The 22,494-nt window shown below is 42.3% G+C and overlaps 1 long non-coding RNA gene across 1 annotated transcript; it reads right to left on the bottom strand.

The window, feature by feature from the left end:
* Positions 1-1,192: 1,192 nt before the first annotated feature.
* Positions 1,193-21,754, bottom strand: LOC123278624 (uncharacterized). Its single transcript, XR_006516112.2, has 3 exons — positions 7,678-21,754; positions 4,114-4,209; positions 1,193-2,074 (listed from the first exon to the last, which is right to left on the bottom strand). It is a non-coding gene; the product is annotated as an uncharacterized lncRNA (long non-coding RNA).
* Between the last annotated feature and the right edge of the window lie 740 nt (positions 21,755-22,494).

Genomic DNA, 22,494 nt, shown 5'->3' with positions numbered 1-22,494 from the left:
TCATAGTGGTCAATGCGAAGCAATCTGTCTCTCATTTTAAAAGCTATATTTCAACATGCCCCAGGCAGTGGGACCCCCTAGAAACTTCATCTATGTGTCAAGTCCTTGAATATTCACAATTCTCCCATCTTCTGGAATGCATATGTTCTACCAAAGTATCTGGATGCTTGCTACTTCCTGCTCAGCAGCTCCAATTAGCATAATGTCATCAATGTAATGGACTAGCATGATGCTCTGTGGGCTATTAAGACGATCGAGGCCCCTCTGGCTGTATTATGCCAGAAAGCAGGAGGTTGCCATAGCTCTGGGGAAAAATAGTAAAGTCATAACAGCTGTCATGCCACACAAAGGCAGATTGCTTTTGGGCTGAAAAAACATTTTCCAGTTGCCAGGGGTTCTATTGATTTGCTCCAGTAAAGATGCCGCATCCAGGTTGCAATTATAATTGGATTCACTACCTGATTACGTTTATGATAATCCATAGTCATTCTTAAAAATCCATCAAGCTTTTGTATCTACCAAAAGGACAAATTAAATGGGATTGTGGTAGGAATAACTACTCTGCATCTTTCAAGCTTTTTTGGTGGTGCTAATCTTTGCAATTCCCTCAGGAATGAGTTACTATTGTGATGCCGAAGGGGAAGATGGTCTCATCTCCTCAATAGCTAGCACACATAGGTCTAGGCAACTACAAAGTGGTGGAAGTACAATCGTCCCTGATCACCATTACTCCCAATGACTCACTTGTAGAATTCATGTTTCCTGTTCCATAATTTCGGGCCCTGACAAGTTCCTATTCCTGTGTGTGTGTGTGTGTGTGCATGCACGCTCTTCCACCAGGGGACCGGAGGCTGTGGCCATGGTTTGGCTACTCTGGGCTCCTCATGCAGGTGGGCCAGCAGACAATGATGTTTCCACACTGGCAGGCTAGTTGATCCTGATCCACATGAATAGCAAGGGTTGCTATTTCATAATGGATAAAGAAAGAGTGTGTCTGGAATTCAGGGGATTCACTGGGGCATCTCTCGGTGCTTCTCTGCCCAGTGATAACTCTGAATGGGTAACTGCAGCAACCATGCCCTGACAAGAGCATGGCCAGGGGGCTGAAGGTCTGAATCACCCCACCAGGCAAGTAACCCAGGTTAGCCAAAGTGCTGTCTGAGGGCGAGGGGAGCCTAGAACGGGTGGGAGAGCAGAGCCATGGTGGATATCAGTTCTGGCCCTGGGACCAGCTGTAATAAAGGGATATAACTTGGTTTTATAGCCCTTTATAAAGAGGTGAAACTGGTCACTGGCTTGAAGAATTGGATTTAAACTTCCTCTTTTGGGTAAAAAGTGAGAGCATCATTTTTTCTGACACAAGATCCAGATATAAATGGTTATAAACAGATTTAAATGGTACAATGGATGTATGTACAAGATCCAGTTTATTTCACTCCAGATATGCTCAGCCTGCCTGGCCCTCTCCTCTCTCTGGGACCTAAGCCACTTGCCCTATTTTCTGCCTAGAGTGGCCCCAGGGATGGCTTATTTCATTCCAATGGTCATAGCCCTGGCCACTGTATCTCCCAGCTGTGGTAGCCTCAGCTTCCCATTGGGGTTCAGGACCAAGCATCAGCACAAATTCTATCAAATCACTGCCATAGGAGCCACCGCAGCTCCAGCACTATGTCTGACCTGACCGGACCCTTGGGGGCTCTGGCTTCCCCAGTGACTTGCCAGAGTGGTCAAGTATACAACATGAAGGTCGTAAGGAATTAGTGTTCCATAGGGAGGATTTGGGTCCATGAGAGACAGAACATGGGAAGGCACCCACAGATAAATGGCTTCCTTTCCCTTCCCCAGTGGATTGTTTTTAGCTGCGGTGGTTCCACGTGGCTTCTCTGGAGGTGTCCTGTGAGCAACTCCATTGAGCATTCTTATGAAGATGGTGACAGCTCAGTAAAGCACCGCCACATAGGTGTTCTCCCGACTTTCCTGTGTGATTACTCCTTTTTTTCTCACTCCTGCTTCTTTCCCAGTAAAGCTTCAGCACATATGCTCTGCCTCAGGCTGGCTCTGTGTTCTAGGAAATCTGGTTTAGGAAAGAGGTGTGGTCAGAGAATGGAATATCTGAAATTGAAATTGTAGTGGGATTGAGGTTATTGTAACAACAAGGTCTACAGTATAACCACGGGAGGGAATGGCTTAGATGGAAAGGACGACAAGTTCACGGAGAAGAGAATATCAAAGAATTTGGAGTCCAGGCACTGGAATAGCCAGCAATGTGGATATGGAAATCCCCAAGAGTGATGTTGGAGTGTTGGAGAGAGTGATCCACGAGCTAAAATCTTCAAAGCACGAGGGATGGGATGGAAATGCCTGCATACAGAAGAGCTGTGGATGGTACAGTCTCTTCACATTGTGGAAGAAAGGGCATTTAGGATTAGCAATGAGGAACAAGGAGAACATGTAACTCACCTCCAGGCCCAGTGATACAAGGGCTGTAGGAGAGCAAGCAACTACCTCGTGAGAAGATTGCAAAGAAAGTAGTATCCTTAGACAAGAATGACTTTTCAGAGCAAGAAGATGAAGAGAATAGTCACGAAAGAAAGTGAAGATGCAGAATATTCTACTGATGAATGACCTTGAGCTCCAGGACACAGTGGAAAGCTCTCAGGAGATAAGGAATTACGGCAGATGGGGTCAGAAAAGGCGATGTACAAGCTGAATGGGGATTAGAGCTGGGGAATGTGGATGACTTGAGTGGCTACCTGCACAGGGCTAAAGGGGCTAGTGAGATTCATCCTGGTGGGCCCAAGGCACAGAGTGATGGAGCAGCTGCAGGGGTTCAGGAGAAGGAGTGTGAGCTCTTGCTCAGAGTATGCATGTCTGGGGGAACCACCTGGCCCTGCTGAAGGAGGTGGGGGTGCCGAAGGAGGTGTGGGGTCCTGCAGGTGTGGAGGGTGGATCCCACCCAGCTCTTCTCTCCTGCCCTCTGTGGACAGGGAGGCCTCTAAGACAGCGGAAGTGTCCTCTTAGTTGAGTGGGCACACTAGCCCCCTGCCAGCCACAGTGATATAAACACTGGATGTTCTCTGAGATCTTGCAGGGGCGATGTTAGGCCAACCTGTCTGTTTCTTCCGCTGTCCCTTGATTCTGTGTTCTGGCAGGTGACTGTTTTTCTTTGCTTGCACCTGGCATATGTCTACTTCTTTCTAAGACACCATTTAACTTAGACAAACCTTCATATCCTTTTACCTTTCATTCCTTCCCCTATTTTACATAACTCTCTGATTCTTTATCTTCTTATGAAAGGGAGTCTATTTTTAACTTCTTGACATTTCTCTCATAACATACTGTCTCTTTTTCTGTTACTTTGACTCCTTCTTTTACCTTAACTGACTTTGTCCTTTTTTGAGCTTGTTCAGCCTGACACAGCTAGTGCAGACTGTTTCCCCTCCTTCTCTTGGCCAACTTTTCAGAAGGACCTAGTGATCTCTGTATACAATAACCTGAATTTACTGACTTTGTGCATTTTATTTCTATTAATTAACCTTGATAACTTCCCTTCTTCTAATACAGTAGATTTCCTCTCTGCTCAATAATGCCCACCTAGTATTTCTCCAGCTTTTACTTACATTTTTCCATCTAGCACAGCGCTTCCCTCAGCTTCTACAAAATTATCTTAACTTTCTACAAATATCCTCCCACCTTCTACAAGCATTCTCTCACCTTTTATAACTATTTCCCATTTTGACTTGTGTCTTTCTAAGATTTTTTTCTCCCTAAGCCTACTCCTATAGCTTATATTCTGGAATTTGACCAAAATACCACTGCATGACTCACATAGTTTGGGCTGATCAATATAAAACTTTAAATCAATAACATTGCAAACTAGTGTGCACATTGCCACCACCTTTTATTCTCCTTTGTGAAATGTTCCCTCTAACTACTTAGGATTATCATGAGCTCACAGTTCCTTTAACAGACTCGACTAGTTCTGATTCACTGGGGTCATTGTTGCCCTCTCGGAGTTCGTGTGGTCAGTCTTTGGCCACTCACAGCCCTGTTTTTAGGCTGGCCTTTCTGACCTTGTCAGTTCTGCCCAGGGATCTCTGAATGCAACCTTACCTTCTTAACTGAAGACAGGATGCTCCAGCTCACTTTGGAATGTTTCTCACTTCAAGAGATGGAATCAGTTTTTTCCCCAGAATCTTAGCTCTTCTTCTAGGAGAAAAGTATTAGGGTCAAAATCTGGGAACTAAGGATGCACGTTACCTGATCCACTCCTCAGCCAGAGGAAGGCAGGTTGGTGCTAGAGTTTTCTCAGCCCACTTTGATGCCACAGAAAGAGTTTTCTCTTCCTTTTGAATTTTACCTCCCTTTTTTGTAAGGAGTTATTAGTATATCATCTACTTTTACCAAGGTTCCTGTCATTTTTCTCTAATGTGAGATATTAATAATCAACTTCCTCCCTTTTGCCAGCTGATAATTCTTCCATTTTCCCACCAACATTAATGTACAAAATGGTCAAACAAAATCACATGATTTAATTACAATGGTGTCACTCCAGTTTACAAGTCTCCATTTTATTTTTTCCCTTAACCCTCAGCTGAGGCATCCTTGGGCTCCAAAGTGTGCATGTCCAGACGACCTGACTCATGAGCATCGTTGCATACCAATCACGCAAAAAGAAGAGAAATCCCAGCCTTCCTGTCCAACTTTCACCTCACAGAGAGTACCAAGCACTTCATAAAGGAGGAATGGAAGCAAATACTATTTCTCAAGCTTTCATTTAAACGTCTCCTCAGTTTCCTCCATCTGAACCTTACGATTTAAATCTATTTTCTTCACTTTTATATTTTCCCTTTTCCTTGGTGCTTAAAAAAATTCTTTTTGGTCACTGGGAGTTTTAGAGCTGATCTCCATTTTCTCATAGGTCCTAGGCTCCATCTTTTACGTCCCTTCCTAATCTTCCCAATATGCTTATAGCATTGTTTTTAGTTCCTTTATTTATTACATTTGTAACTAACAGGCATGTTTACTTCTTAAACTCTAAGATGTTTCAGCACCTATAGACTGTGTCGCTTGACCCCAACTTTTAAAGAAGTTGGTGCCCTTGCTCTTCATTTACCTTTGCTTTCACTTTCCATCTCCATTTCTATCACCTTTACTTTTATCTTTATATTGTCAAGGTTAAAAGTATTTATATTATCTTCTTTTGCCACAATACATTCTGTTCAATCACAAAGTTGAAAGTCCATAAGCAAACGTACGAAGTCTATATCAGGTGAGCGTATTTCTGTTGTAACAAGGGAAAACTCAACCCGAACTCATTTACACAAAAAGTGGGTTTATAGGCTCACACAATAGAAAAGTCCCAGAACTGGGCCGGCTACAGGTGTGGCTTGAAGCAGGAGGTCGTAAAATGTCATCAGGACATGGATCGTCTCCATCTTTTGGCTCTGCTTCCCACTGTGGTTGGTTTCATCCTCAGAGAGGCTCTCTCCTCCCTGTGGTTTTGATAGGGCTGCTAACAGCTTCTGGGGCTACCTCATTCCAGGCTTACGTCCAGCAGGAAAGAGTGAAAATCTTTGCCTCAATATTTCCAGCTAAAGTCTTAAGATTCCTTGTGACTGGACACCTTAGGACACGTGTTGCCTCTTAACCAATAATGTCACTAGCGAGTGCTAGGTATTGGTTAGCTTAAACCTAATTTGTGTGTTCCGTGCTTAGACTTGTGGGCAGAGCCCTACCCAGATCAAACGGTTCATTGGAGAAGGGGCTTGAGCTAATTGGGGAATAAATATCATGTAGTGCTTTCTTTCCTTGTAATTTTCCTGTCTCTCCCTCAGCCACCAAATTTCCTTACTCTGAAGCAAAGCCCTTCTCCCCTCCCCTCATGAATATCAATTCTTGTAAACAGACGCCTAGGAGAGAATTTCAGGCCTCACATCCCTAAATTCTGAGTAGGCTTTGCTGAGAGACAGCCAGCTCCTGAGACCCTCCTGGAAAGGATACCAAGAAGAGAAGAGAACTGTAGGACAGATTCATCAGGGAACCATTTGGAAGCAATTTTTTTAGAAATAGAAGAGAACGGTTTTCTAGAAATAAACATGGCTTTCATCACCTCCTTAAGCTTCTCCAAATTCTCAAGGATATCAAATCTCTTAAGTCTGTATCTTCTCCAGCTCCATCCTGCTGGAGTCCCCCGTCCTCCTGCTCGAATCTGTTCTAGTTGGGGTTCTCATCCTGGGACCTCCCCTCATTATCTTCCTGGCTTGAACTGCAAGTCTTTATCTTGGATGGTTTACTCACTTATTTAAGAACATTCTCAGTAAGTTCCTCATGGGGGATACGTTGGAGATAAAAGTTCTGATTCCTTGTTTGTCTGAAAATGCTTCTAGTCTACCCTCGCACTCGATAGAAAATTTGGCAGGATATACAATTGAAGATTGAAAACATTTTCCCTCGGAACTCTAAAGGCATTCGTATTACACTGTCTTCCAGCACCTGGACTGTGGACAAGCAGTCCCATGTGAGTCTAATTTTCAACTCTACTTTAGAAGTCTTTTTGTCTTCCATCTTTGAAATCTTTTAGAATCTTCTATTTCTTCATGGAGTTCTGAAATTTCACAATGATTTATCAAAATGTGACTCTTTTTTCATTCACATGCTTGGAATTTGTCTGATGATTTGTGCCCTTTAGCTGTGGTTAATTCCCCTCTATTATCTCTGATAATTTCCCACCCTCTGTTTTATCCGATTGGAATTTCTATTATTCTAATGTTGCTAATCTTTTTTCTTGTATTTTCCGTCTTTTTATCTTACACTGGTTTATTGAATTGTTTATTTTATCAGTTATATATTTGGTTCCCAGGAGCTCATGCTCGCTTCTTGGTTGTCCTTTTTCATAGCCTCTTGTTCCTGTTTTATCTTGGCTACTGTCTTTCATCTTGCAGCCTTTCAAACATCCGGTAATAGTTGGTTGTTTATTTTTAAGAGTGAGCCATAAAGACTGGACTGGGACTGTGAACATGTGCTTGGATTGTTTATTGGAGGGCTTTGTTCTAGATGGATCTGGTAACCAGCTGGCCAGAGTGCAGACATTAGAGACGCATGATCTAAATAGTTGCTTGAGAGGCAGATGCTTGCTTGCTGGGGTATCTGTGTGGGGGTGGAGTGGGAGAGGATATAAGAAGGGTATGGTGTTCTCTCTATAGAACTTCAATTTATTTACCAGTTTTCGTGTGTAAATCTTCTTTGCTCCTGTGGCTGTTCCTGGTGTTTCTGAGTCTTACAGTTCTCTTGGGGTCTGACTCTACTCACCTTAGTCCTCCACCCCTTTCGCACATTCCAGGCTGCAGCTTCCTGCACCCCGCTTCATCAGTAACCACTTCTCCGCCCCTTCCTTTTTCTTAGAAATGTGTTGAAATTTCTTGTACACTGACATCCCCCTCTTGTATTCTCTTTGTTGTGAGTTTATATCTTTTTTTTTTTCTATCACATAATGGGCTCTTAGGTGGAAAAAGACATAAATCGTGGTTTCTATCTTGACTCAGAAGTCAATAGATTATTCTATTGTGTGCAAAGACTAAAAGAAAAAAATATAAAAGGACTCCAATCATTCAGTACCAGCTGGCTTCTTAGAAGAAAACCCTGGGCATGCTTTGCTCCAAGATGGATGTGACTCACCATGGACATGCCGGTAGCGGCTGCTCTGGGCCGCAGCTCAGCTCTGCAGGTCTCCACTTTCCCTGTCCTGGGGAAACCCATAGAAAATGGTTAAGATGAAAGGATTTTCCTAAAGGGATGGATGCAACATAAATCACATTGGCCCAAGAATGTGATCCATGCCCAGATGTTTTACTGAACCCTCTCTATTCCACTCCATGCCACTCTTCCATCCCACCCCCACCGCGCCTGAGCATTTCAGTTGAATCTACCTCTCACTGGGCTCTCTTTCCCAAAGCTTTCCCATCAGAAGAGGTGAACTTATCATTCATTGGCTTATTTCTCTTAAGATTTAGTTATGGTCTGATACTCATTTGTCTCAATGATTTAATTTTGCTTAGGGGCACATGTTTAATAACTTAGAATATACTTCTGACTGTATCATATTGATCAATACAAAATGACTTTTCATCCTTGATACATTCTGAGCCAAAAAATACTCATTATTTAGATTCTGGGCCTTGTCTCTATATCAAGAAAGAGAAAGAAAACATTCCTATATGTAGGATGAAACTGGCTTCACCTTTTTAAATGCTAACCCACAAGTTTAGATGGCCACAAACAGAACTTGATGAAATATTCTTACTCTAAATAAAGTGGATATTTGCCACAGAGAGCTCCTGTTGTTTACTGCCGTTACTTGTCACATTGTGGGTGCTTGATCCATGTTTGCTGGATCGATGAGTATTGGGCTAGAACTCTTTAAATACCTTTTGCTCAGGTCAGGATTCGTTCTAGAGACTAGAAGAACACTCATTATGCAGGTAGCAGTAGGTACTGTAAGCTGTAGGGAGATGGGGGGTCTAAGAGGCTGAAAAATAGAGGAAAGCTGTTGTTGAATGTTTGGGAAAGGGGAAGGAGTCATCGTTAGAGTTTACCCACCTTTCAGTTCTATCTGGAGCTGACTCTGCTTCTGAATTCATTTAAAAGGTCATTGCACAGGATGTTTATAGAACATTATTTTTAATAGTGGAAAATCAGAAATAGAATGAATGTCTAACACTAGAAAAACAGTCACTGGATAGAATAATAATGTTGTCTTTTTAAAAATAGACTTTATTTTTTAGAACAGTTTTAGATTTACAGAAGAATTGAGAAGACAGTAGAGAGAGTCCCCACATACCCCACACCCGGTTTCCTATATTATTGATATCTTACATCAGTATGGTACATTTGTTACAATTAATGAATCAATTATTATTAACCAGAGTCTATACTTTATTCAGATTTCCTTAGGTTTTTGCCTGATGTCCTTTTCTGTTCCAAAATCCCATCCAGAATACCACATTACATTCAGCTGTCCTGTCACCTTAAGCTCCGTTTGACTGCGGCAGTAGTTATCATGTACTTTCTTAAAACGATGAATATATTAAAAAAAGAATGTATTTATATGTGGGTATAAAGACTAAAAAGAAACACAAGGAAAAAAAATACTGTGTTGAGGTGCTAAGGTTATGGTTGAAATTGACATATCTACATTATTGTCTTTTTTTTTATCTGGTTCTAGTGTTGACTCAATGATAAATTCTGAACTCTTGACCTTGACCTCTATTCATCTAATTTTTATACCGTTTTTGACTCACAGATACGCAGCCTACAGACGTTGGCTCCAAGACAGCTGACAGGGACTCTCAAGCAGGCCTCAGCTGAGGTTAGGCGCTCTGAACTGTGAGTAGAATATTTCCTCTGAACTTTTTATCTCTTCCTCCCACCATCATTTTGAGATTGCAGTAAAGTAGGTGCTTGGTGCCTCAAGTTTAGACAAGAAAGCTTCTTCTCAATTTCTGAACTTAGAAGTTCGATTCTTTGATAGGCTGAGAGGAGAGATTCCTTCGTGTAGTTGGGGAATAAAAACAATGTGGTTCTTTATTTCTTTATTTTTGTTTTTTCTCTCCCCCAGGCACCTACCGTTTTCCCCTCCTTCAGCAACAAAGCACTACCCTACCCGCCATGTACAGCTAATTCACGTACCTCACACGCCCGGGCTCTGCTGACACTCTCCTGGGATACTCTGCCGCCCAGAAGAGTGGAAAGGATGCAGAGAAGAGGGGAGAACGGAGCAACTTTTTATAATTTAAATGGTTTTGAGGCCATTTTGTAGAAGTAGAAGGCCTTAGAGGCAGAGAGTGGTCAGATGCTCATCAACTTCTTTCCTCTTTTTCCTGGAAGACATCTGGAGTACATGTCCCGACCTCCCTGGCAGGTGGCTTTGGCTATATGACTGAGGTCTAGCTGATGGAATTTAGGCAGAAGTGATATATGCCACTTCTTCAAGGTGTGGCCCATCAATCTTCTCAAGTGAGGAATGTTGGTGAAAAAGAAACAATCGTGTTTATCCAGCCCATCTCTTAGCTGCTCAGCATACGTGCCTGTCTTCTCATATAGACAATCCCAAATGCCCCCATGAGCATAATCCACATACCACCTCAAACTCACTAGTGGGTGATGATCCAGTCACATGGAACTTCTGCATCCAGCTCCAAGTCCAGAATCTCTGGGTACAACCTGCATCAGGTCTAGAGATTGTCTCCCATGATCCAACAACTCCTGGACTAAGTAAGGAAGGCCCCCACCGCCCCCCAGCAGTTCCAAGACTTTTAAGTCTGTCACTGGCAACACTTCATTTCTGCTATCAATTTCTGTATCATCAGTCCTCTTGGGCAACAGAAATCCAAGATGTTTGGCAAAGTGAGATAATCCTGAGGCCAAAAGAGAATTAAGTTGGTCTCTGTGGGTGGTGGCATCTACAGCATTTAAATTTGGGATCTGTGAGGCAGCGATAGTCCGCCACACAGTCTGAGAAATACAGAAAGCTAGACTGCTGAGAGAAATGAGTGGCGAGGTCTTGCAGAGTTTATACTTACAGCTTTCAAATTCCCTCCTGAGGTCTGACTGCACTTCCCCCTTGGGTCCTGTGAGACACGTCCGCATTTTTATAATAATTTACACCCTCCCTTCCATTTCCTAGTTCTTTTACAGCTTAATTAGTTTGAATTGGTTTTCATAAATTGTAATTAAAGAATCCTAACTAATGTGATGAAGCCAGGTTTAGAAACACAAAAGGAAGGAGGCATCTGGTAACGATGAGAAGGTTTTATCGACTTCTTTGACTCAAAAGAATGGATTCCGAACTCAGATATTCTAAACTCTTTAATGATTTCCAGTTTTCTCTCTACCTGGAAGTGATAATCACCTTGTAGAAATTCCCCTACAGAGAGTTATATAGGAATAATATCTTTAATTGATTGACATTTCAGTGCGTTTAGAGATCCTTGCTAGAAGGAAAATCTTTGTTAACCCCTGAATCAGAGTTTTAGGTTAACAATCCTCACCATTATTCATTCATAACACCCTCATTCTTGTCTCAAAAGGCCACGCTTCTGAATATTAGTTTGGTAGCGCATATAGAATGTATTGACAGGGTGGCAGCTGGACAGAAAGAAACAAATTAGGAAGCAATTGCTAAAGGGAAAAATTTTTTCCCAGATCATGACAAAGAAAAAGAGGGAATGAGTTTGGGAGATATGCAGCAATAAATTGACGGAATTTAACAACTGAGGAGGTGTGAGGCCTGAAGGACAGGTCTGAGCCAATGAGCACACAAGCCTCCGTCTGCGCATTTCCACTGTGTTACTGTATCATTGATATTGAGCTACATCACTTTTCACTCTTCATACTGGCAAAAATTAGAAAGCTCATTATTGCTCAGTGTTGTTGGGGATACAGGAGTATAAGGACTCTCATACAGTACCAGTGGCAGAACAGACTGGTGCAACCATTCTGGACCCCAACCCGGCAGTACTAAGTAAAATTAAGATTACATGTGCCTTATTACCCAATTATTTTCCTCCTGAGCCTGTATCCAAGGGATATTCTCACACTTGTCCAAAGAGACATGTGCAAGAGTGCTCGTTGCATGTTTTTTCTTTAAGAAGTGGTGAATTGGAAGCAATCTATTTACCCATCACTGGGGGATTGAATAGGTAAAATGTGGGGGATGCACCTAATGGAAGAGTTTGTATCAGTTAGAAGCAACAAACTCAATCCAGCACCATGGCTAGGTCTTAGAACCACAGTACTTCATAAAAAAGAAATAGTGAGCCATAGTACAAAGCCATTTACATAAATTTAAAATACGTGTATGGGGCCAACCCCGTGGCTGAGTGGTTAAGTTTGCACACTCCACATTGGTGACCCAGGGTTCGCCGGTTTGGATCCTGGGTGTGGACCTACACATGGCTCATCAAGCTATGCTGTGGCGGCATCCCACATAGAAGAGCAAGAATGACCTACAACTAGTATATACAGCTGTGTACTGGGGCTTTGAGGAGAACCAAAAAAAAAAAAGAGAGAAACATCGGCAACAGATGTTAACTCAGGGCCAATCTTCCTCACCTCCAAAAAAATACTGTATATAACATAATACATTTTGCAAGAAACATACAAATAAAAGGATGCACACCAACTAAATTAGAGTGGTTGCCTATTTGAAGAGAAGAATGGGAGTGAGGAATGGGGAAAAAAAGGATTAAATAAGTAAATAAAAGAAGAATCTTCGAGTGCACCAATGATGACAGAACACCACGAACCAAGGAGTATGAGGGACTCAACCCTCTGACCTATGGTGAAAAAAGACTTCCATAAAGGAGGTAAATATCTCATGGATATCACTGAGACTTGAGGAACCCCTCAAGTGGCACTCCTCCTTGGAAGGCATGCTTTGATAAGAAGAAACACACGTGGCAGAAAGGAAGGCAGAGAAGCCTTGCATATCAAGATGTGCTTGACCATGTGAATGTCCAGGAAGCTCAGGTGATGAGCACGATAAGCGTTATTAGGTCAAGATAGAGGAGAGAGGCAGAAAGCATCGTGGGAATAGGATTCAAATTTCCTGACTGAATGAAGGGAGTGGATAACACATCCTTGAAATATACCAAAATGGACATATTCATTAGCAAAACCAATTTAAGCTGAGAGGTATTGGAGGTTAAGGAGAGATAGCAATAAGCAAGATGTGGATAATGGAGTGAACCCAAAAATGGCCATCACATTCCTTTTGAAAGTGAAAGCATATTTTTCCTCAAGATTATAAAGGATCAGAGTTCCCAAGGAATTGGGTACCTGCCAGCTCTAACCTGGAGAATTTGTGAGGTCTAGGAATAAGAAACTGGAGTCTAAGGAAAACGGAGTCTTCTTCTAGAAATGAGAATTTAGGGGAAGGTGAGTGAAGAGTTGAGGACTGGCAGGGTGGTAATAGTTGGGAGGGAGTGTGGCAGTGAAGGAGTAAATTCTATACTTGGCAAGAAGTACTCCAAGTGGGGAAGTAATACCCCTTTGGAAAGTATAAAATTTAACCATATCACATAATTGTCCCCTGCACCCTGAAGCAGCTCTCCCGGTTACCTGAACCTCAGAGGGTGCCTGTCAACATGGGGAGACCGGGTTCCTCAGGGCAGCTGATGAGCAGGAATAATCCATTCCCACCTTTCTCTCATCTCCCATTGGAGTTCCCCCATGTCAACCACCTCCCTTCTCCTTTAGTCAGATTTTTATTGGAAATAAAAACTGTGCAGTCAAGTCATTAAAATAGATGCTCTTGGTGAGGGGTAATTTATAAGGGAGGTCATGGTTATTAGACTTCCCACGTCCATTTAGGCCTTGACGGAACATTCTGTTACACTCCTAACGATTAAGTTTGAGTTCAGCTTGATGGGTATGGGTCTGAAACAGAGCACTCAGAGACTTCGAGACGAGAAAATAATTGAGAACAGGAATCCATCTCACTCGTCTTTGTGATTCCCTGAGCCTAGCCTGGTCACTTAGCTCATAGAAAGTACCTACCGCAGCAGTGCCTGCAGGGTCCATGAGGATTGACCCGGAAGTGCTTCACCCCCTCACACATAAGCTCAGGATTCACGCTACCGCCAGAGCAGGGCTGAAAGTACAAGTGGGGTCAAGTTGGCTGTGGAGGGGCTGCCAAAACTAGAAACTAGGAAGGCTTTTCCAGCTTTGGGATGTGGAAGATGGCCAATGATTCTAACTTTCCAATTTGCTATAGATAAATATCTATGAACAAGACGTTTATAGAAATAGTGAAAAACAAGAAACAGATTTGAATGGGTACTGAAATATTCTGTGGCTGTTAAAAGGATGACCGTAAAAAGTGCATGTGCATATTCATGAATGAGGGGAAAGGAAAAAGAAAATACTGACATTAAAATAGTTTCTGTGATAGAGTGAAGAACCTTTAGGTGAAATTTTAATTTATTTTTATAATGTTGCAAATTGTAACTTTAAATGTTCAAGAGAAACAAGAATCCACTGAACTTTTCACATCGTACCTAGTCAGTGGACAGATAGGAACTTGAAAACAGCATGTGGGAGCCCACGTTCAGGACTGCTACTCATTTTAGTTCTCACCACAGGCTCTGAACAGTGGGGCGGACGATTTCCTCTCAATTTTTCATCTCCTTTCCCCATATCATTTTGAAGATAAATAAGATGGGTATTTTGCGTAGCAAGTTTAGGCAGGGATCTTGTTCCACTGCCTTGGAAATTAGGTGGAGAATATTTTCTAGGCCCCCAGGGAGAAGTATCCAGGGACAGTCGCAACCCAGGCAAAATATCACTTTCAATTTCCTGTTTTCCTCTGTCTCTTCTTGAAACTGGTTCCGGACCACCTACTTTCTCCTTTCCTTTAGTGTCAAAACACATCAATTAATACAAATAGATGCTTGGGGAGCTGCTGCCAAGTGTGCACACACTCAATATCTGATCAAGCTCCGCTGGAAAACTCTACTATGCATAAGTCCCGGATAGCTCTAGAGGAAAGGAGTGATCCGAGTAAGCAGGGCTGCCATGGTACTGTTGTCCAGTTCGTGCACTGTCTAAAGATGCCTGGCTGAGGAGGTGAGCAAGAGCGGAAGTTCAGTTCCCACTTCAGACCCCGAGCTGTGCGCACTTGTAGGAGCTACGTCAAAAGGAGTACCATTTTCTTCTTACAAAGATGTCCACTTGCCAGAACCGTGGCACTCAGGGACTGTGTCTGCTCAAAAGAGGGCACTTTTGTCTGACTCATCTACATAGAAGGAACCTTCTTCCATTCATCCAAGGCACATACTCTTAGCAGACTCCCTGAGAGTGGGTTAGAGTTACTCAGAGAAATCTTCTTGGGAGAGAAGGATTTCGAGACAATTCTGGAAAAAGAAAAGAAGATGGTTTTTTGGAGAAAAACTGGGAGTGCACAGACTTATTTAGAGCAGGATGAAGTATGGAAGATGCTCTCGGTGCCCTGCCTATATCTCCTTCAGACTACCCTTTCTGTATCTGATGCATCTCTGTACCTGTACCAGGGCTGTTCCAGAACTGTGGAAAGCTGCCCTGCCACCCAAATTTAGTATTCTGGAAGTGCTGGGAAATTGACACTCCCTGGATCAGCCCTCTGCCAGTGACCATTGAGGCCTGATATAAAATACCCAAGTTGGGGCCAACCCTGTGGCCGAGTGGTTAAGATCATGCGCTCTGCTTTGGTGGCCCAGGGTTTTGCTGGTTTGGATCCTGGACACGGACATGGCACCACACAGCAGGCAGTGCTGAGGTGGTGTCCCACACAGCACAACCAAAAGGACCTACAACTAGTATATATAACTATGCACTTGGGGGCTTTGGGGAGAAGAAGAAAAAAAAGATAATAAGATAAAATAAAATATGACAGCTCTCCTATTTCTCTGCTGAGATGATTCTGAGATATACTTTATACTCTTTTCCAGAATTTTCTTGTGGAATTAAGCTCCAGTTGGCCTCTGTAGCAGTTAGCTTAGTAACATACCCTTTTCTGGCTGCCTTCTTTACCCTATGTCAATTCCCTAACTTGCCTCCAGGTAAGCCCTGCACCTCCCAAATAAACTACCTGTGCTGGACTCTTTCCATCAGCTTCTGAGGGAACCAACACGAAGACATCATTTGCTGGGCTGGAGCAGAGACCGGTCTGGAATTGAGAGGAAAATGGATACATGGGTGGGACGGGGGCAGGGGGCAATTTCTTTAAGGACTTAGAGAGCAGACTGAGAGTTTAGACTTGATTTAGGACACTATTCTTGCACTGGGTGGTATATGAGTGTTTTTCTTACAATTTATTATTTTCACATTTGATGTATTAATTCCTAGGTGTCTACAAATCCTGCATTTTCCATTGAGTGCTGGCTAATAAAATCTTGTCTGAAGTCAGAGACTGCAGCCTTCTTATCTGTTAATTGCCTGTAAGAAGAAACTCCAGAGAGAGAAGTGTTATTAAGGTGTAAGATAGAGATGAAATCAGAGCTATGAAGCTGTTCTCGAGACTTTGTTAGAGAATGATGAAGGCTGAGAATGGTCACGAGGCAACAGCTCTCATGAGAGGATTTGTTATTTGTAGCCATCCTGTTCAATATTTTATAGCCTTTTAAAAAATGACTTTATAAGGTTATCTGAAAAGTCTCCTTAAAAAGATTGGGACTTCAAAATTTCATGTGATTTCCTATGGTAAGAAACCTTGAATCTCTAAGTGCTGCATGGTAATTGGTTGTCATGGGAAACGGCATGACTGTAACTGGGGTCTGTAATTCCTAAAGGTATATAAATAGCCAAAATCCCTTTGTTCTGCAGAAGAGACTTAAAATTCTATATCTGACTCTTCTCACTTAGGTCGAGAATAAAATTAATAAAGTCAGTGACTCTGGCAGACTCTTTGTCCTAAGATGACACACTTGAGAAATTGAAATTAGAAATTTGGCAAGTCTATCATCTTCTCCCTAACTAGCAGGCTTAGAAACTGGATTATTCTTTCTTAGAGGTAGTTCCCCCTGCCACGCAAGTTCAGAAACCTACTGTCATCTTTTATATGTGGACTCTTATTAACCAATCTCACAGAGAATGCCATATTAAAAAAATACAGAATACCCAGTTTGTTAATTCACAATGGAACTCTTTCTGCAGAGGGGACCGGATACTCGTATCTTCTGATCAGAGCACTTTTTTGCCTTGTGGGCAGGCTGCCCAAGGAGTCAAATTATAATCAGAAGTTTGTTTGGTGTGCATGAAATCAAAACAAAGGGAGGGGCCGGCCCCGTGGCCGAGTGGTTAATTTTGCGCGTTCCGCTAAGGCAGCCCAGGGTTTCGCTGGTTCGGATCCTGGGCGCGGACATGGCACCACTTGTCAGGCCACGTTGAGGCGGCGTCTCGCGTGCTACAACTAGAAGGACCCAGAACTAGAATGTACAACTATGTACTGGGGGGATTTGGGGAGAAAAAGCAGAAAGAAAAAAACCAAACAAAGGGAATTTGATGGAGTGGTTAATGGCTTCAGACTACATTAGAACAACACTCTCATCCTGCTCCCAGGACTAGAATATTTGATGGATTTTTTGGTCCAGAGTCTCCTCTCCCATGGATGATGTTTGGATGGACACTGATAGTGTGATCTTTGTGCTTCTCTTTTTTCTATATTCATACCTACCCAATAAATCCCCTTCTGATGGACACCTTCTTTAGATATTTTTAATACATTGAACCAGTCCAGAAAGGCATGGGTTATGTCTTTCTATGGTTTTACCAGTGGGATAACTGGAGATTCTTGAGTACCTGAAAACTGAATGCAGATTTTGTGTCTGTGGACATTTTCTCTAGAGAGGCATCATAGCTTTTATCATACACTCAAAGTGATTTGTCACTGAAACAAGGTTAAGACTCAGAGATGTAAATAAAGTGAAATCTTGCTGAGCTGGGTACCCACTTCTCCTTGGAACGATTTTCTGTGTTTCTACTCTGATTTGTTATGTGCTGTTTTAAAGTGCTGACTCTTCTGGGGCACTCTTATTTCCCTTATTTCTATGTTTAAGGGGAAGAAAGGGGTCCTCAATGTGGACATGAAAGATTTGATAGAGAGAAATTGGAGGATATTCTACAAAGAGTGATCAATGTGAGCCAACAGAGAAATGTTCTGTCCAACAGGAGTCTAGATGGGTTTTTTAAGAAAAAAAAAATTGCAGTTTACTTTCTGTTATTTTGAAAGTTCTCAAATTGATTTCTCTCTTTTAGTGGTAGGTCAGAATGAGTAGAGACTGTTGCATTAAAGCTGGAAAAGCTGAAAAGCGTATGTGGGACTGGATTCTAAGTGCATTAGGACCAAAGAGGATGAAATGTAAGTTTGAATAGGCATGAAATCATCGATGGGACTTTACTTATGTGGATTCAGGCTATCGTATTTAACTTGAATGCCCACAAGTGGCTTTAATAGCTTACTTGGCTAATTTATTGAAGCCTGGACTCAGTGGTGGCCTAGAGTCAATGAGATTAAGGTGTCAAAGATCCAGAATCTCGGGGAGATGGGAATCTTGAAGTGGACCTAAATGTGCATTTCCTCAGCCACCCCCATCCATAATCCTAGGAAGGTCCAGAGCTGCTCTGTTTACCACAACACAAGCTATTCACAGGTGATGGAAGCACCCTGAAAAGCAATGCCAAACGTAGTAGAGGGAGACACCACCTTAGAGCTGAACTTTTTGATTTCAGTGGGAATAAGTGGATTCTGGATTGGCAGAGGCCAGGTGGTAGCTCTTAACTTCAGAGTCAAAGTGGGTGAATTACCATAATAGGCCACAGAGACAGAAAGGCTACTGAGTGTTTTGACTCAGACATCTGTGGTGGCAGCTAATTGATCTCAGGAAGGAACAGATGGGCAGTCTACTAAGGTGTGGCTTTAGCTATATAATTGGAAAACAAAAGCTGACTGAAGTTGCCACAGTGGCAATTTACTAATATCCAATTATCAGTTTACAGACCTAAAGCCCCTTGATAAAGGGAAGGCTGGGTCCCTTTAAGGAAGGACCCTGTAATGTGACTGTAAGTGTATATTATAAACTTTCCTCTGAGTCTCTCCTAGAAAGACCTGCAGCCAATTATTAAAATGACTATGCATTGGGAGAGAAAATACTCAAACCTTTTGGAAGCTGTCGATACTGGTTCTTAGTTGATGCCAATTAGTAAAGGTACAAAATGCCACCTTGGTCTACTGATCAGCATGAGGGCTTATAGAAGTCATGTAAAGATGTATAAATAGAGTTTTAGCCTTTGTTCATCTGCACAGTGGGTCCAATGATCCAGTTATTTCCCCAGTTCTTGAATATATAATTAAAATAGATATATTTAGTAATTGGCTAAATCTCCCCATTGGTTACCTGACCCACTGCTTTATTGTCTCTAATTCAACCTACCCATGTAGCTTCTGTGGCTTCATGACCAGGATGGTCTGGAGAAAAGATATGTAGATTCTCCTGGAATGGGCACAGGGTGTGAAGGCAGTCATGTTCCAAAAAATGCCCAACCACAAACATTCACTGTAGATGAGTCATTCAATAATAGTCAGGTGGACAAGATGATTGGTCATGTAGATGTCAGCTGACTTCTTTCCTCAGCCACCCCAGTGTTTGCTTAACGGGCCAGGTCCAAAGTGGCATGGTGGCAGAGATGGGAGCTATGCACAAGCTTTAACAATAGGGATTTCCCTCACCAAAGCTAATTTGGCTACCATCACTAGTAAGTGCCAACATTGAGTGCCCAAGATGGCACCGTTCCTTAGGGAGACCAGCCAGCCAACTAGTGGTAAATTTATTTCATAGGAACCCTTTCTTCACTGAGGGCAGAAAAGAGTCCTTATGGGAATGAATATTTCCAGATTTCCCTTCCTTGCTCCCAATGCTTCTGCCAGAACCACCATTCAAAGATTTACAAAGATTGTGTTATTTACTACCGTGATCTCCCATACAACATTACTTTTGACCAAGATGCTAATTTTATGGTGAAAGAGCTGTGACAATTGGCTCGTACCATGGAATTTACTGGTTTTAAGGTATATGTTATTACTCAGAAACAGCTGGCCTTAAAGACCAGTGGGATGAGCTGCTGAAGGCTCAGTTATTGTGGCAGCAGGAAGATAGCACCCTAATAAGTTGGAGAGACATCCTCCAGGAGCAGGACATGCTTTCAATCAGCAGCCAATACATGATGTTCTTTCCTCCACAGCTGAGACACGCATGAATAGGAAGAAAGATGGTGGAGGTAGGAGTAGTCCCCCTCATGAGTACTTCTAATAAGCCATTTTAAGAATATTTGCTTCTTGTCCCCAGAGTCTTGTTCTTGTCAGGTTTAGAAGTCTTAATTCCTAAAGTGAGAAAACACTTCCAACAGGAAACAGAGTCATGGCGGCATACAATTAGAAGCTGGGACTGCTCAGCTGCCATTTTGGTCTCCTCAAGCCACTGAGCCAACAGGCAGACATGATGTACTCTATCGGCTGGGAAAACTAATCCTGACTGTTAAGAGGTATGTGGGTTATTGGATGTTACAGGATATCCAACATTCAGGATGTTTCAGGACGGTCCAAGGAAGCATCAAGGAGAAACTCTAATTTTGAGTCATTGCTGATATATCAATTATTTTATTTTAAATTAACTTGACAATGCAGGGACATGTGGTCTAATGTGAAATGCACAGAGGTAGGAAGTCCCTTTTAAACTTTGCTGTGGGGAAGGCCTATGAAAGGTCAATCTAACCTAGGGATAAAAACGGAAAACTCAATCTTTGGCGTGTCACATAGGAAAGATATCAGAAGTGGGGAGGCTCAGCCTGTGATCGTTACCTGAAATGACAAACTTCCGACACAAAAGCAGTTCAGAAACAGTGTCAGAGCAGGGAGAGCTCAAAGATCACAAAGAGGCTTACCATGAACACTCAGTCCTCATCTAACAGGGCCCCTCCACCATTCCCAGGCTCTGAGGTGCCCAGATTTGTCCTAGACAATGTCCAATTGTAGTGGAAAATATGACCACAGATTCAAAGATGGCAGTGTGGTTCTGCTGTTTAGTCAAAGCTCCATGCAGGAAGAAATGGAAAACACGAGGAAGAAGCAGTTCCTTGACTTGCCTTTCTAAGTACGTGGCTTATATCTTCCAAGGAAGAAAATAAAAGGTGAAGCGTTTTCTTTAGATGCACTAAATCATGAAGCAAATTGCACAAAGCAAATGATTACACCATTGAGAAACTTTCTATGGAACTTACTTAAGATCGAAAGCGTCCAGGATGCAGGTGTAGCTGCAAGTGTGTAGTTCTGAATCCTAGAACGGAGGCTGAGCATCACTGCCATAGAAAAGATGTGCCCACAGTGCAGCCAGTCTCGATGCCTCGCTCTCCCTGTCTTAGGTTTCTTTCTGGTCCTCATTCAACTCGTAGGAAATATGAGTGTTAGACACAACCGTCCACCTCTTGATCCCAACTTGGTGCCAAATAGTACAGGGAATGTTTTCCAGTCCTGGCCCCACATCCTCCAGACAGCTAGTCTTCCTTCCTATCTCATTGGACAAGAAGAACCCTGGAGGGGAGGCAAAACTAGGGTCTGTTAGCGATGGTGGATCCTAAATAGAAAGAATTTTTGTAAATTGCAAAGCTAAATAAAAGCCATACAATTTAATTCTTCATAGGGAAGTTACTGTGGATTCATTGTACATGTTTCATACGTGAACTCTGTGGCAGGAACGTGGGAAATTTCACGCTGAGCAAGAAGCCCATGCTGTGGGCTCTGTGCATAGACATGGCTGACAACACGTCTGATGATCGGTGTGTGGGCTGTTCTGAACAAACTGAGGAAGAGGCATCCTTGCTGTTAAAAGAAGAACTGGAAGCAAATGAAAATCTTAAAACTGAATGTGAAAGGGCAGAGGAAAAATGAGAAGAAAAAAACCCAGAATAAGCAATTCCGTGATTTCTATGGAAGAGCCCTAGTGACCTATACTGGTACCTTGCAACAGAATATAGCAGAGCTTTAGGAGAATTCCATCAAAATTCACATAACTTTCAGTTCAAAGCTTTCCATTATTATTTGACAAGAGCTCTTCAGCTTCTCAACGCAGCAAAGTGTTACACAATTTATAGAGGCTCTCACACTGAATTTCATTACAGCAGAAAAGGAAATATACATTTTTGGCAATTTGCCCAGCATCTTTTTCGCAACAAACAGCTACTTATCCACCTTCTTTTTTTCTTTCCCTTTTTTTTTTTTTTTTTGAGGAAGATTATCCCTGAGCTAACATCTGCCGCAAATCCTCCTCTTTCTGCTGAGGAGGACTGGCCCTAAGCTAACATCCATGCCCATCTTCCTCTACTTTATATATGGGACGCCTACCACAGCACGGCTTGAGAAGTGGTGCCATTCCGCACCCAGGATCCGAACCGGTGAACCCCGGACCACTGAAGCAGAATGAGCAAACTTAACTGCTGCGCCACCGGGCTGACCCCGTTATCCACCTTATTTTAATGGAGAGGGCTCATTTTTTCGACATCAGAACCTTCTTAGGAATTTCTATTAAAGAATATGCTTTTCACAATTAAGCAAGAAAAAGAAATAAAAAAGGATCCAAATTAGAAAGGAAGAAGTAAAACTCTCCCTGTTTGTGGATGACATGACTTCGTATATAAAAAACCCTAAAAAATCTACCAGAAAACTATTAGAAATAATCAACAGCTATAGCAAAGTTGCAAGGTACAAAATCAACATACAAAAATCCATTTCATTTCTATACAGTAATAACGAACTAGCAAAAAGAGAAGTTAAGAATACAATCCCATTTACAATCTCAACAAAAAGAATAAAATTCCTGGGAATAAATTTAAACAAGGAGATGAAAGACCTAGGCACTGAAAACTATAAGACGTCATTGAAAGAAATCCAAGAAGACACACAAAAAATGG

This window comes from Equus asinus, chromosome 20, assembly GCF_041296235.1.
Source record: "Equus asinus isolate D_3611 breed Donkey chromosome 20, EquAss-T2T_v2, whole genome shotgun sequence".
NCBI classification, from domain to species: Eukaryota; Metazoa; Chordata; class Mammalia; order Perissodactyla; family Equidae; genus Equus; species Equus asinus.
This window is presented reverse-complemented; position numbering and strand designations above follow the sequence as displayed.